Here is a 13,693-nt window from a genome sequence, read left to right as displayed (position 1 = left end):
TTTCCGGCGTAATTTGACGCGCTGGATGCGATAGAACAAGTTTTAGGTCGCTAGCATGTATAGAAAAAAAGTTACTCACCGATATCCACGAAACAAATAAACGGAATTCGACTCCGTGTTTTGAGCAATATCAGAACAAAGACGACCGTTTCCGGCGTAATTTGACGCGCTGAATGCGATGAAACGAGTTTGAGGTCGCTAGCATGTATAGAAAGAAAGTTACTCACCGATATCCACGAAACAAACAAACGGAATTCGACTCCGTGTTTTGAGCAATATCAGAACAAAGACGACCGTTTCCGGCGTAATTTGACGCGCTGAATGCGATAAAACAAGTTTTAGGTCGCTAGCATGTATAGAAAAAAAGTTACTCACCGATATCCACGAAACAAACAAACGGAATTCGACTTCGTGTTTTGAGCAATATCAGAACAAAGACGACCGTTTCCGGCGTAATTTGACGCGCTGAATGCGATAGAACAAGTTTCAGGTCGCTAGCATGTATAGAAAAAAAGTTACTCACCGATATCCACGAAACAAACGAACGGAATTCGACTTCGTGTTTTAAGCAATATCAAAACAAAGACGACCGTTTCCGGCGTAATTTGACGCGCTGAATGCGATAAAACAAGTTTCAGGTCGCTAGCATGTATAGAAAAAAAGTTACCAACCAATATCTGAAAAACAAACAAACGGACTTCGACTTCGTGTTTCGAGCAATATCAAAACAAAGACGGCCGTTTCCGGCGTAATTTGACGCGCTGAATGCGATAAAACAAGTTTCAGGTCGCTAGCATGTATAGAAAAAAAGTTACCAACCGATATCTGAAAAACAAACAAACCGACTTCAACTTCGTGTTTCGAACAATATCAAAACAAAGACGGCCGTTTCCGGCGTAATTTGACGCGCTGAATGCGATAAAACAAGTTTTAGGTCGCTAGCATGTATAGAAAAAAAGTTACTCACCGATATCCACGAAACAAATAAACGGAATTCGACTCCGTGTTTTGAGCAATATCAGAACAAAGACGACCGTTTCCGGCGTAATTTGACGCGCTGAATGCGATGAAACGAGTTTGAGGTCGCTAGCATGTATAGAAAGAAAGTTACTCACCGATATCCACGAAACAAACAAACGGAATTCGACTCCGTGTTTTGAGCAATATCAGAACAAAGACGACCGTTTCCGGCGTAATTTGACGCGCTGAATGCGATAAAACAAGTTTTAGGTCGCTAGCATGTATAGAAAAAAAGTTACCAACCAATATCTGAAAAACAAACAAACGGACTTCGACTTCGTGTTTCGAGCAATATCAAAACAAAGACGGCCGTTTCCGGCGTAATTTGACGCGCTGAATGCGATAAAACAAGTTTCAGGTCGCTAGCATGTATAGAAAAAAAGTTACCAACCGATATCTGAAAAACAAACAAATTGACTTCAACTTCGTGTTTCGAACAATATCAAAACAAAGACGGCCGTTTCCGGCGTAATTTGACGCGCTGAATGCGATAAAACAAGTTTTAGGTCGCTAGCATGTATAGAAAAAAAGTTACCAACCAATATCTGAAAAACAAACAAACGGACTTCGACTTCGTGTTTCGAGCAATATCAAAACAAAGACGGCCGTTTCCGGCGTAATTTGACGCGCTGAATGCGATAAAACAAGTTTCAGGTCGCTAACATGTATAGAAAAAAAGTTACTCACCGATATCCACGAAACAAACAAACGGAATTCGACTCCGTGTTTTGAGCAATATCAGAACAAAGACGACCGTTTCCGGCGTAATTTGACGCGCTGAATGCGATAAAACAAGTTTTAGGTCGCTAGCATGTATAGAAAAAAAGTTACTCACCGATATCCACGAAACAAATAAACGGAATTCGACTCCGTGTTTTGAGCAATATCAGAACAAAGACGACCGTTTCCGGCGTAATTTGACGCGCTGAATGCGATGAAACGAGTTTGAGGTCGCTAGCATGTATAGAAAGAAAGTTACTCACCGATATCCACGAAACAAACAAACGGAATTCGACTCCGTGTTTTGAGCAATATCAGAACAAAGACGACCGTTTCCGGCGTAATTTGACGCGCTGAATGCGATAAAACAAGTTTCAGGTCGCTAGCATGTATAGAAAAAAAGTTACCAACCGATATCTGAAAAACAAACAAACCGACTTCAACTTCGTGTTTCGAACAATATCAAAACAAAGACGGCCGTTTCCGGCGTAATTTGACGCGCTGAATGCGATAAAACAAGTTTTAGGTCGCTAGCATGTATAGAAAAAAAGTTACCAACCAATATCTGAAAAACAAACAAACGGACTTCGACTTCGTGTTTCGAGCAATATCAAAACAAAGACGGCCGTTTCCGGCGTAATTTGACGCGCTGAATGCGATAAAACAAGTTTCAGGTCGCTAACATGTATAGAAAAAAAGTTACTCACCGATATCCACGAAACAAACAAACGGAATTCGACTCCGTGTTTTGAGCAATATCAGAACAAAGACGACCGTTTCCGGCGTAATTTGACGCGCTGAATGCGATAAAACAAGTTTTAGGTCGCTAGCATGTATAGAAAAAAAGTTACTCACCGATATCCACGAAACAAACAAACGGAATTCGACTCCGTGTTTTGAGCAATATCAGAACAAAGACGACCGTTTCCGGCGTAATTTGACGCGCTGAATGCGATAAAACAAGTTTCAGGTCGCTAGCATGTATAGAAAAAAAGTTACCAACCAACATCTGAAAAACAAACAAACGGACTTCGACTTCGTGTTTCGAGCAATATCAAAACAAAGACGGCCGTTTCCGGCGTAATTTGACGCGCTGAATGCGATAAAACAAGTTTTAGGTCGCTAGCATGTATAGAAAAAAAGTTACTCACCGATATCCACGAAACAAACAAACGGAATTCGACTCCGTGTTTTGAGCAATATCAGAACAAAGACGACCGTTTCCGGCGTAATTTGACGCGCTGAATGCGATAAAACAAGTTTTAGGTCGCTAGCATGTATAGAAAAAAAGTTACTCACCGATATCCACGAAACAAACAAACGGAATTCGACTCCGTGTTTTGAGCAATATCAGAACAAAGACGACCGTTTCCGGCGTAATTTGACGCGCTGAATGCGATAAAACAAGTTTTAGGTCGCTAGCATGTATAGAAAAAAAGTTACTCACCGATATCCACGAAACAAACAAACGGAATTCGACTTCGTGTTTTGAGCAATATCAGAACAAAGACGACCGTTTCCGGCGTAATTTGACGCGCTGAATGCGATAAAACAAGTTTTAGGTCGCTAGCATGTATAGAAAAAAAGTTACTCACCGATATCCACGAAACAAACAAACGGAATTCGACTCCGTGTTTTGAGCAATATCAGAACAAAGACGACCGTTTCCGGCGTAATTTGACGCGCTGAATGCGATAAAACAAGTTTTAGGTCGCTAGCATGTATAGAAAAAAAGTTACTCACCGATATCCACGAAACAAACAAACGGAATTCGACTCCGTGTTTTGAGCAATATCAGAACAAAGACGACCGTTTCCGGCGTAATTTGACGCGCTGAATGCGATAAAACAAGTTTCAGGTCGCTAGCATGTATAGAAAAAAAGTTACCAACCAATATCTGAAAAACAAACAAACGGACTTCGACTTCGTGTTTCGAGCAATATCAAAACAAAGACGGCCGTTTCCGGCGTAATTTGACGCGCTGAATGCGATAAAACAAGTTTCAGGTCGCTAGCATGTATAGAAAAAAAGTTACCAACCGATATCTGAAAAACAAACAAACCGACTTCAACTTCGTGTTTCGAACAATATCAAAACAAAGACGGCCGTTTCCGGCGTAATTTGACGCGCTGAATGCGATAAAACAAGTTTTAGGTCGCTAGCATGTATAGAAAAAAAGTTACTCACCGATATCCACGAAACAAATAAACGGAATTCGACTCCGTGTTTTGAGCAATATCAGAACAAAGACGACCGTTTCCGGCGTAATTTGACGCGCTGAATGCGATGAAACGAGTTTGAGGTCGCTAGCATGTATAGAAAGAAAGTTACTCACCGATATCCACGAAACAAACAAACGGAATTCGACTCCGTGTTTTGAGCAATATCAGAACAAAGACGACCGTTTCCGGCGTAATTTGACGCGCTGAATGCGATAAAACAAGTTTCAGGTCGCTAGCATGTATAGAAAATAAGTTACCAACCGATATCTGAAAAACAAACAAACCGACTTCAACTTCGTGTTTCGAACAATATCAAAACAAAGACGGCCGTTTCCGGCGTAATTTGACGCGCTGAATGCGATAAAACAAGTTTTAGGTCGCTAGCATGTATAGAAAAAAAGTTACCAACCAATATCTGAAAAACAAACAAACGGACTTCGACTTCGTGTTTCGAGCAATATCAAAACAAAGACGGCCGTTTCCGGCGTAATTTGACGCGCTGAATGCGATAAAACAAGTTTCAGGTCGCTAACATGTATAGAAAAAAAGTTACTCACCGATATCCACGAAACAAACAAACGGAATTCGACTCCGTGTTTTGAGCAATATCAGAACAAAGACGACCGTTTCCGGCGTAATTTGACGCGCTGAATGCAATAAAACAAGTTTTAGGTCGCTAGCATGTATAGAAAAAAAGTTACTCACCGATATCCACGAAACAAATAAACGGAATTCGACTCCGTGTTTTGAGCAATATCAGAACAAAGACGACCGTTTCCGGCGTAATTTGACGCGCTGAATGCGATGAAACGAGTTTGAGGTCGCTAGCATGTATAGAAAGAAAGTTACTCACCGATATCCACGAAACAAACAAACGGAATTCGACTCCGTGTTTTGAGCAATATCAGAACAAAGACGACCGTTTCCGGCGTAATTTGACGCGCTGAATGCGATAAAACAAGTTTCAGGTCGCTAGCATGTATAGAAAAAAAGTTACCAACCGATATCTGAAAAACAAACAAACCGACTTCAACTTCGTGTTTCGAACAATATCAAAACAAAGACGGCCGTTTCCGGCGTAATTTGACGCGCTGAATGCGATAAAACAAGTTTTAGGTCGCTAGCATGTATAGAAAAAAAGTTACCAACCGATATCTGAAAAACAAACAAACCGACTTCAACTTCGTGTTTCGAACAATATCAAAACAAAGACGGCCGTTTCCGGCGTAATTTGACGCGCTGAATGCGATAAAACAAGTTTTAGGTCGCTAGCATGTATAGAAAAAAAGTTACTCACCGATATCCACGAAACAAATAAACGGAATTCGACTCCGTGTTTTGAGCAATATCAGAACAAAGACGACCGTTTCCGGCGTAATTTGACGCGCTGAATGCGATGAAACGAGTTTGAGGTCGCTAGCATGTATAGAAAGAAAGTTACTCACCGATATCCACGAAACAAACAAACGGAATTCGACTCCGTGTTTTGAGCAATATCAGAACAAAGACGACCGTTTCCGGCGTAATTTGACGCGCTGAATGCGATAAAACAAGTTTCAGGTCGCTAGCATGTATAGAAAATAAGTTACCAACCGATATCTGAAAAACAAACAAACCGACTTCAACTTCGTGTTTCGAACAATATCAAAACAAAGACGGCCGTTTCCGGCGTAATTTGACGCGCTGAATGCGATAAAACAAGTTTTAGGTCGCTAGCATGTATAGAAAAAAAGTTACCAACCAATATCTGAAAAACAAACAAACGGACTTCGACTTCGTGTTTCGAGCAATATCAAAACAAAGACGGCCGTTTCCGGCGTAATTTGACGCGCTGAATGCGATAAAACAAGTTTCAGGTCGCTAACATGTATAGAAAAAAAGTTACTCACCGATATCCACGAAACAAACAAACGGAATTCGACTCCGTGTTTTGAGCAATATCAGAACAAAGACGACCGTTTCCGGCGTAATTTGACGCGCTGAATGCAATAAAACAAGTTTTAGGTCGCTAGCATGTATAGAAAAAAAGTTACTCACCGATATCCACGAAACAAATAAACGGAATTCGACTCCGTGTTTTGAGCAATATCAGAACAAAGACGACCGTTTCCGGCGTAATTTGACGCGCTGAATGCGATGAAACGAGTTTGAGGTCGCTAGCATGTATAGAAAGAAAGTTACTCACCGATATCCACGAAACAAACAAACGGAATTCGACTCCGTGTTTTGAGCAATATCAGAACAAAGACGACCGTTTCCGGCGTAATTTGACGCGCTGAATGCGATAAAACAAGTTTCAGGTCGCTAGCATGTATAGAAAAAAAGTTACCAACCGATATCTGAAAAACAAACAAACCGACTTCAACTTCGTGTTTCGAACAATATCAAAACAAAGACGGCCGTTTCCGGCGTAATTTGACGCGCTGAATGCGATAAAACAAGTTTTAGGTCGCTAGCATGTATAGAAAAAAAGTTACCAACCAATATCTGAAAAACAAACAAACGGACTTCGACTTCGTGTTTCGAGCAATATCAAAACAAAGACGGCCGTTTCCGGCGTAATTTGACGCGCTGAATGCGATAAAACAAGTTTCAGGTCGCTAACATGTATAGAAAAAAAGTTACTCACCGATATCCACGAAACAAACAAACGGAATTCGACTCCGTGTTTTGAGCAATATCAGAACAAAGACGACCGTTTCCGGCGTAATTTGACGCGCTGAATGCGATAAAACAAGTTTTAGGTCGCTAGCATGTATAGAAAAAAAGTTACTCACCGATATCCACGAAACAAACAAACGGAATTCGACTCCGTGTTTTGAGCAATATCAGAACAAAGACGACCGTTTCCGGCGTAATTTGACGCGCTGAATGCGATAAAACAAGTTTCAGGTCGCTAGCATGTATAGAAAAAATGTTACCAACCAACATCTGAAAAACAAACAAACGGACTTCGACTTCGTGTTTCGAGCAATATCAAAACAAAGACGGCCGTTTCCGGCGTAATTTGACGCGCTGAATGCGATAAAACAAGTTTTAGGTCGCTAGCATGTATAGAAAAAAAGTTACTCACCGATATCCACGAAACAAACAAACGGAATTCGACTCCGTGTTTTGAGCAATATCAGAACAAAGACGACCGTTTCCGGCGTAATTTGACGCGCTGAATGCGATAAAACAAGTTTTAGGTCGCTAGCATGTATAGAAAAAAAGTTACTCACCGATATCCACGAAACAAACAAACGGAATTCGACTCCGTGTTTTGAGCAATATCAGAACAAAGACGACCGTTTCCGGCGTAATTTGACGCGCTGAATGCGATAAAACAAGTTTCAGGTCGCTAGCATGTATAGAAAAAAAGTTACTCACCGATATCCACGAAACAAACGAACGGAATTCGACTTCGTGTTTTAAGCAATATCAAAACAAAGACGACCGTTTCCGGCGTAATTTGACGCGCTGAATGCGATAAAACAAGTTTTAGGTCGCTAGCATGTATAGAAAAAAAGTTACCAACCGATATCTGAAAAACAAACAAACGGACTTCGACTTCGTGTTTCGAGCAATATCAAAACAAAGACGGCCGTTTCCGGCGTAATTTGACGCGCTGAATGCGATAAAACAAGTTTTAGGTCGCTAGCATGTAAAGAAAAAAAGTTACCAACCGATATCTGAAAAACAAACGGACTTCGACTTCGTGTTTCGAGCAATATCAGAACAAAGACGACCGTTTCCGGCGTAATTTGACGCGCTGAATGCGATAGAACAAGTTTTAGGTCGCTAGCGTGTATAGAAAAAAAGTTACTAACTGATATCTGAAAAACAAATAAACGGACTCCGACTTCGTCTATCGAGCAATATCAAAACAAAGACGGCCGTTTCCGGCGTAATTTGACGCGCTGAATGCGATATAACAAGTTTTAGGTCGCTAGCATGTATAGAAAAAAAGTTACTCACCGATATCCACGAAACAAACAAACGGAATTCGACTCCGTGTTTTGAGCAATATCAGAACAAAGACGACCGTTTCCGGCGTAATTTGAGGCGCTGAATGCGATAAAACAAGTTTTAGGTCGCTAGCATGTATAGAAAAAAAGTTACTCACCGATATCCACGAAACAAATAAACGGAATTCGACTCCGTGTTTTGAGCAATATCAGAACAAAGACGACCGTTTCCGGCGTAATTTGACGCGCTGAATGCGATGAAACGAGTTTGAGGTCGCTAGCATGTATAGAAAGAAAGTTACTCACCGATATCCACGAAACAAACAAACGGAATTCGACTCCGTGTTTTGAGCAATATCAGAACAAAGACGACCGTTTCCGGCGTAATTTGACGCGCTGAATGCGATAAAACAAGTTTTAGGTCGCTAGCATGTATAGAAAAAAAGTTACTCACCGATATCCACGAAACAAACAAACGGAATTCGACTTCGTGTTTTGAGCAATATCAGAACAAAGACGACCGTTTCCGGCGTAATTTGACGCGCTGAATGCGATAAAACAAGTTTTAGGTCGCTAGCATGTATAGAAAAAAAGTTACTCACCGATATCCACGAAACAAACAAACGGAATTCGACTCCGTGTTTTGAGCAATATCAGAACAAAGACGACCGTTTCCGGCGTAATTTGACGCGCTGAATGCGATAAAACAAGTTTCAGGTCGCTAGCATGTATAGAAAAAAAGTTACTCACCGATATCCACGAAACAAACGAACGGAATTCGACTTCGTGTTTTGAGCAATATCAAAACAAAGACGACCGTTTCCGGCGTAATTTGACGCGCAGAATGCGATAAAACAAGTTTTAGGTCGCTAGCATGTATAGAAAAAAAGTTACCAACCGATATCTGAAAAACAAACAAACGGACTTCGACTTCGTGTTTCGAGCAATATCAAAACAAAGACGGCCGTTTCCGGCGTAATTTGACGCGCTGAATGCGATAAAACAAGTTTTAGGTCGCTAGCATGTATAGAAAAAAAGTTACTCACCGATATCCACGAAACAAACAAACGGAATTCGACTTCGTGTTTTGAGCAATATCAGAACAAAGACGACCGTTTCCGGCGTAATTTGACGCGCTGAATGCGATAGAACAAGTTTCAGGTCGCTAGCATGTATAGAAAAAAAGTTACTCACCGATATCCACGAAACAAACGAACGGAATTCGACTTCGTGTTTTAAGCAATATCAAAACAAAGACGACCGTTTCCGGCGTAATTTGACGCGCTGAATGCGATAAAACAAGTTTCAGGTCGCTAGCATGTATAGAAAAAATGTTACCAACCAACATCTGAAAAACAAACAAACGGACTTCGACTTCGTGTTTCGAGCAATATCAAAACAAAGACGGCCGTTTCCGGCGTAATTTGACGCGCTGAATGCGATAAAACAAGTTTTAGGTCGCTAGCATGTATAGAAAAAAAGTTACTCACCGATATCCACGAAACAAACAAACGGAATTCGACTCCGTGTTTTGAGCAATATCAGAACAAAGACGACCGTTTCCGGCGTAATTTGACGCGCTGAATGCGATAAAACAAGTTTTAGGTCGCTAGCATGTATAGAAAAAAAGTTACTCACCGATATCCACGAAACAAACAAACGGAATTCGACTCCGTGTTTTGAGCAATATCAGAACAAAGACGACCGTTTCCGGCGTAATTTGACGCGCTGAATGCGATAAAACAAGTTTCAGGTCGCTAGCATGTATAGAAAAAAAGTTACTCACCGATATCCACGAAACAAACGAACGGAATTCGACTTCGTGTTTTAAGCAATATCAAAACAAAGACGACCGTTTCCGGCGTAATTTGACGCGCTGAATGCGATAAAACAAGTTTTAGGTCGCTAGCATGTATAGAAAAAAAGTTACCAACCGATATCTGAAAAACAAACAAACGGACTTCGACTTCGTGTTTCGAGCAATATCAAAACAAAGACGGCCGTTTCCGGCGTAATTTGACGCGCTGAATGCGATAAAACAAGTTTTAGGTCGCTAGCATGTAAAGAAAAAAAGTTACCAACCGATATCTGAAAAACAAACGGACTTCGACTTCGTGTTTCGAGCAATATCAGAACAAAGACGACCGTTTCCGGCGTAATTTGACGCGCTGAATGCGATAGAACAAGTTTTAGGTCGCTAGCGTGTATAGAAAAAAAGTTACTAACTGATATCTGAAAAACAAATAAACGGACTCCGACTTCGTCTATCGAGCAATATCAAAACAAAGACGGCCGTTTCCGGCGTAATTTGACGCGCTGAATGCGATATAACAAGTTTTAGGTCGCTAGCATGTATAGAAAAAAAGTTACTCACCGATATCCACGAAACAAACAAACGGAATTCGACTCCGTGTTTTGAGCAATATCAGAACAAAGACGACCGTTTCCGGCGTAATTTGAGGCGCTGAATGCGATAAAACAAGTTTTAGGTCGCTAGCATGTATAGAAAAAAAGTTACTCACCGATATCCACGAAACAAATAAACGGAATTCGACTCCGTGTTTTGAGCAATATCAGAACAAAGACGACCGTTTCCGGCGTAATTTGACGCGCTGAATGCGATGAAACGAGTTTGAGGTCGCTAGCATGTATAGAAAGAAAGTTACTCACCGATATCCACGAAACAAACAAACGGAATTCGACTCCGTGTTTTGAGCAATATCAGAACAAAGACGACCGTTTCCGGCGTAATTTGACGCGCTGAATGCGATAAAACAAGTTTTAGGTCGCTAGCATGTATAGAAAAAAAGTTACTCACCGATATCCACGAAACAAACAAACGGAATTCGACTTCGTGTTTTGAGCAATATCAGAACAAAGACGACCGTTTCCGGCGTAATTTGACGCGCTGAATGCGATAAAACAAGTTTTAGGTCGCTAGCATGTATAGAAAAAAAGTTACTCACCGATATCCACGAAACAAACAAACGGAATTCGACTCCGTGTTTTGAGCAATATCAGAACAAAGACGACCGTTTCCGGCGTAATTTGACGCGCTGAATGCGATAAAACAAGTTTCAGGTCGCTAGCATGTATAGAAAAAAAGTTACTCACCGATATCCACGAAACAAACGAACGGAATTCGACTTCGTGTTTTGAGCAATATCAAAACAAAGACGACCGTTTCCGGCGTAATTTGACGCGCAGAATGCGATAAAACAAGTTTTAGGTCGCTAGCATGTATAGAAAAAAAGTTACCAACCGATATCTGAAAAACAAACAAACGGACTTCGACTTCGTGTTTCGAGCAATATCAAAACAAAGACGGCCGTTTCCGGCGTAATTTGACGCGCTGAATGCGATAAAACAAGTTTTAGGTCGCTAGCATGTATAGAAAAAAAGTTACTCACCGATATCCACGAAACAAACAAACGGAATTCGACTTCGTGTTTTGAGCAATATCAGAACAAAGACGACCGTTTCCGGCGTAATTTGACGCGCTGAATGCGATAGAACAAGTTTCAGGTCGCTAGCATGTATAGAAAAAAAGTTACTCACCGATATCCACGAAACAAACGAACGGAATTCGACTTCGTGTTTTAAGCAATATCAAAACAAAGACGACCGTTTCCGGCGTAATTTGACGCGCTGAATGCGATAAAACAAGTTTTAGGTCGCTAGCATGTATAGAAAAAAAGTTACCAACCGATATCTGAAAAACAAACAAACGGACTTCGACTTCGTGTTTCGAGCAATATCAAAACAAAGACGGCCGTTTCCGGCGTAATTTGACGCGCTGAATGCGATAAAACAAGTTTTAGGTCGCTAGCATGTATAGAAAAAAAGTTACCAACCGATATCTGAAAAACAAACGGACTTCGACTTCGTGTTTCGAGCAATATCAGAACAAAGACGACCGTTTCCGGCGTAATTTGACGCGCTGGATGCGATAGAACAAGTTTTAGGTCGCTAGCATGTATAGAAAAAAAGTTACTAACTGATATCTGAAAAACAAACAAACGGACTCCGACTTCGTCTATCGAGCAATATCAAAACAAAGACGGCCGTTTCCGGCGTAATTTGACGCGCTGAATGCGATATAACAAGTTTTAGGTCGCTAGCATGTATAGAAAAAAAGTTACTCACCGATATCCACGAAACAAACGAACGGAATTCGACTCCGTGTTTTGAGCAATATCAGAACAAAGACGACCGTTTCCGGCGTAATTTGACGCGCTGAATGCGATAAAACAAGTTTTAGGTCGCTAGCATGTATAGAAAAAAAGTTACTCACCGATATCCACGAAACAAACAAACGGAATTCGACTCCGTGTTTTGAGCAATATCAGAACAAAGACGACCGTTTCCGGCGTAATTTGAGGCGCTGAATGCGATAAAACAAGTTTTAGTTTGCTAGCATGTATAGAAAAAAAGTTACTCACCGATATCCACGAAACAAATAAACGGAATTCGACTCCGTGTTTTGAGCAATATCAGAACAAAGACGACCGTTTCCGGCGTAATTTGACGCGCTGAATGCGATGAAACGAGTTTGAGGTCGCTAGCATGTATAGAAAGAAAGTTACTCACCGATATCCACGAAACAAACAAACGGAATTCGACTCCGTGTTTTGAGCAATATCAGAACAAAGACGACCGTTTCCGGCGTAATTTGACGCGCTGAATGCGATAAAACAAGTTTTAGGTCGCTAGCATGTATAGAAAAAAAGTTACTCACCGATATCCACGAAACAAACAAACGGAATTCGACTTCGTGTTTTGAGCAATATCAGATTAAAGACGACCGTTTCCGGCGTAATTTGACGCGCTGAATGCGATAAAACAAGTTTTAGGTCGCTAGCATGTATAGAAAAAAAGTTACTCACCGATATCCACGAAACAAACAAACGGAATTCGACTCCGTGTTTTGAGCAATATCAGAACAAAGACGACCGTTTCCGGCGTAATTTGACGCGCTGAATGCGATAAAACAAGTTTCAGGTCGCTAGCATGTATAGAAAAAAAGTTACTCACCGATATCCACGAAACAAACGAACGGAATTCGACTTCGTGTTTTAAGCAATATCAAAACAAAGACGACCGTTTCCGGCGTAATTTGACGCGCTGAATGCGATAAAACAAGTTTTAGGTCGCTAGCATGTATAGAAAAAAAGTTACCAACCGATATCTGAAAAACAAACAAACGGACTTCGACTTCGTGTTTCGAGCAATATCAAAACAAAGACGGCCGTTTCCGGCGTAATTTGACGCGCTGAATGCGATAAAACAAGTTTTAGGTCGCTAGCATGTATAGAAAAAAAGTTACCAACCGATATCTGAAAAACAAACAAACGGACTTCGACTTCGTGTTTCGAGCAATATCAAAACAAAGACGGCCGTTTCCGGCGTAATTTGACGCGCTGAATGCGATAAAACAAGTTTTAGGTCGCTAGCATGTATAGAAAAAAAGTTACCAACCGATATCTGAAAAACAAACGGACTTCGACTTCGTGTTTCGAGCAATATCAGAACAAAGACGACCGTTTCCGGCGTAATTTGACGCGCTGAATGCGATAGAACAAGTTTTAGGTCGCTAGCATGTATAGAAAAAAAGTTACTAACTGATATCTGAAAAACAAACAAACGGACTCCGACTTCGTCTATCGAGCAATATCAAAACAAAGACGGCCGTTTCCGGCGTAATTTGACGCGCTGAATGCGATATAACAAGTTTTAGGTCGCTAGCATGTATAGAAAAAAAGTTACTCACCGATATCCACGAAA

This window comes from Diprion similis, chromosome 4 (genome assembly GCF_021155765.1).
Source record: "Diprion similis isolate iyDipSimi1 chromosome 4, iyDipSimi1.1, whole genome shotgun sequence".
Taxonomy (NCBI): domain Eukaryota; kingdom Metazoa; phylum Arthropoda; class Insecta; order Hymenoptera; family Diprionidae; genus Diprion; species Diprion similis.
The sequence above is the reverse complement of the archived record's forward strand: the minus strand, read 5'-3'. Positions refer to the sequence as shown.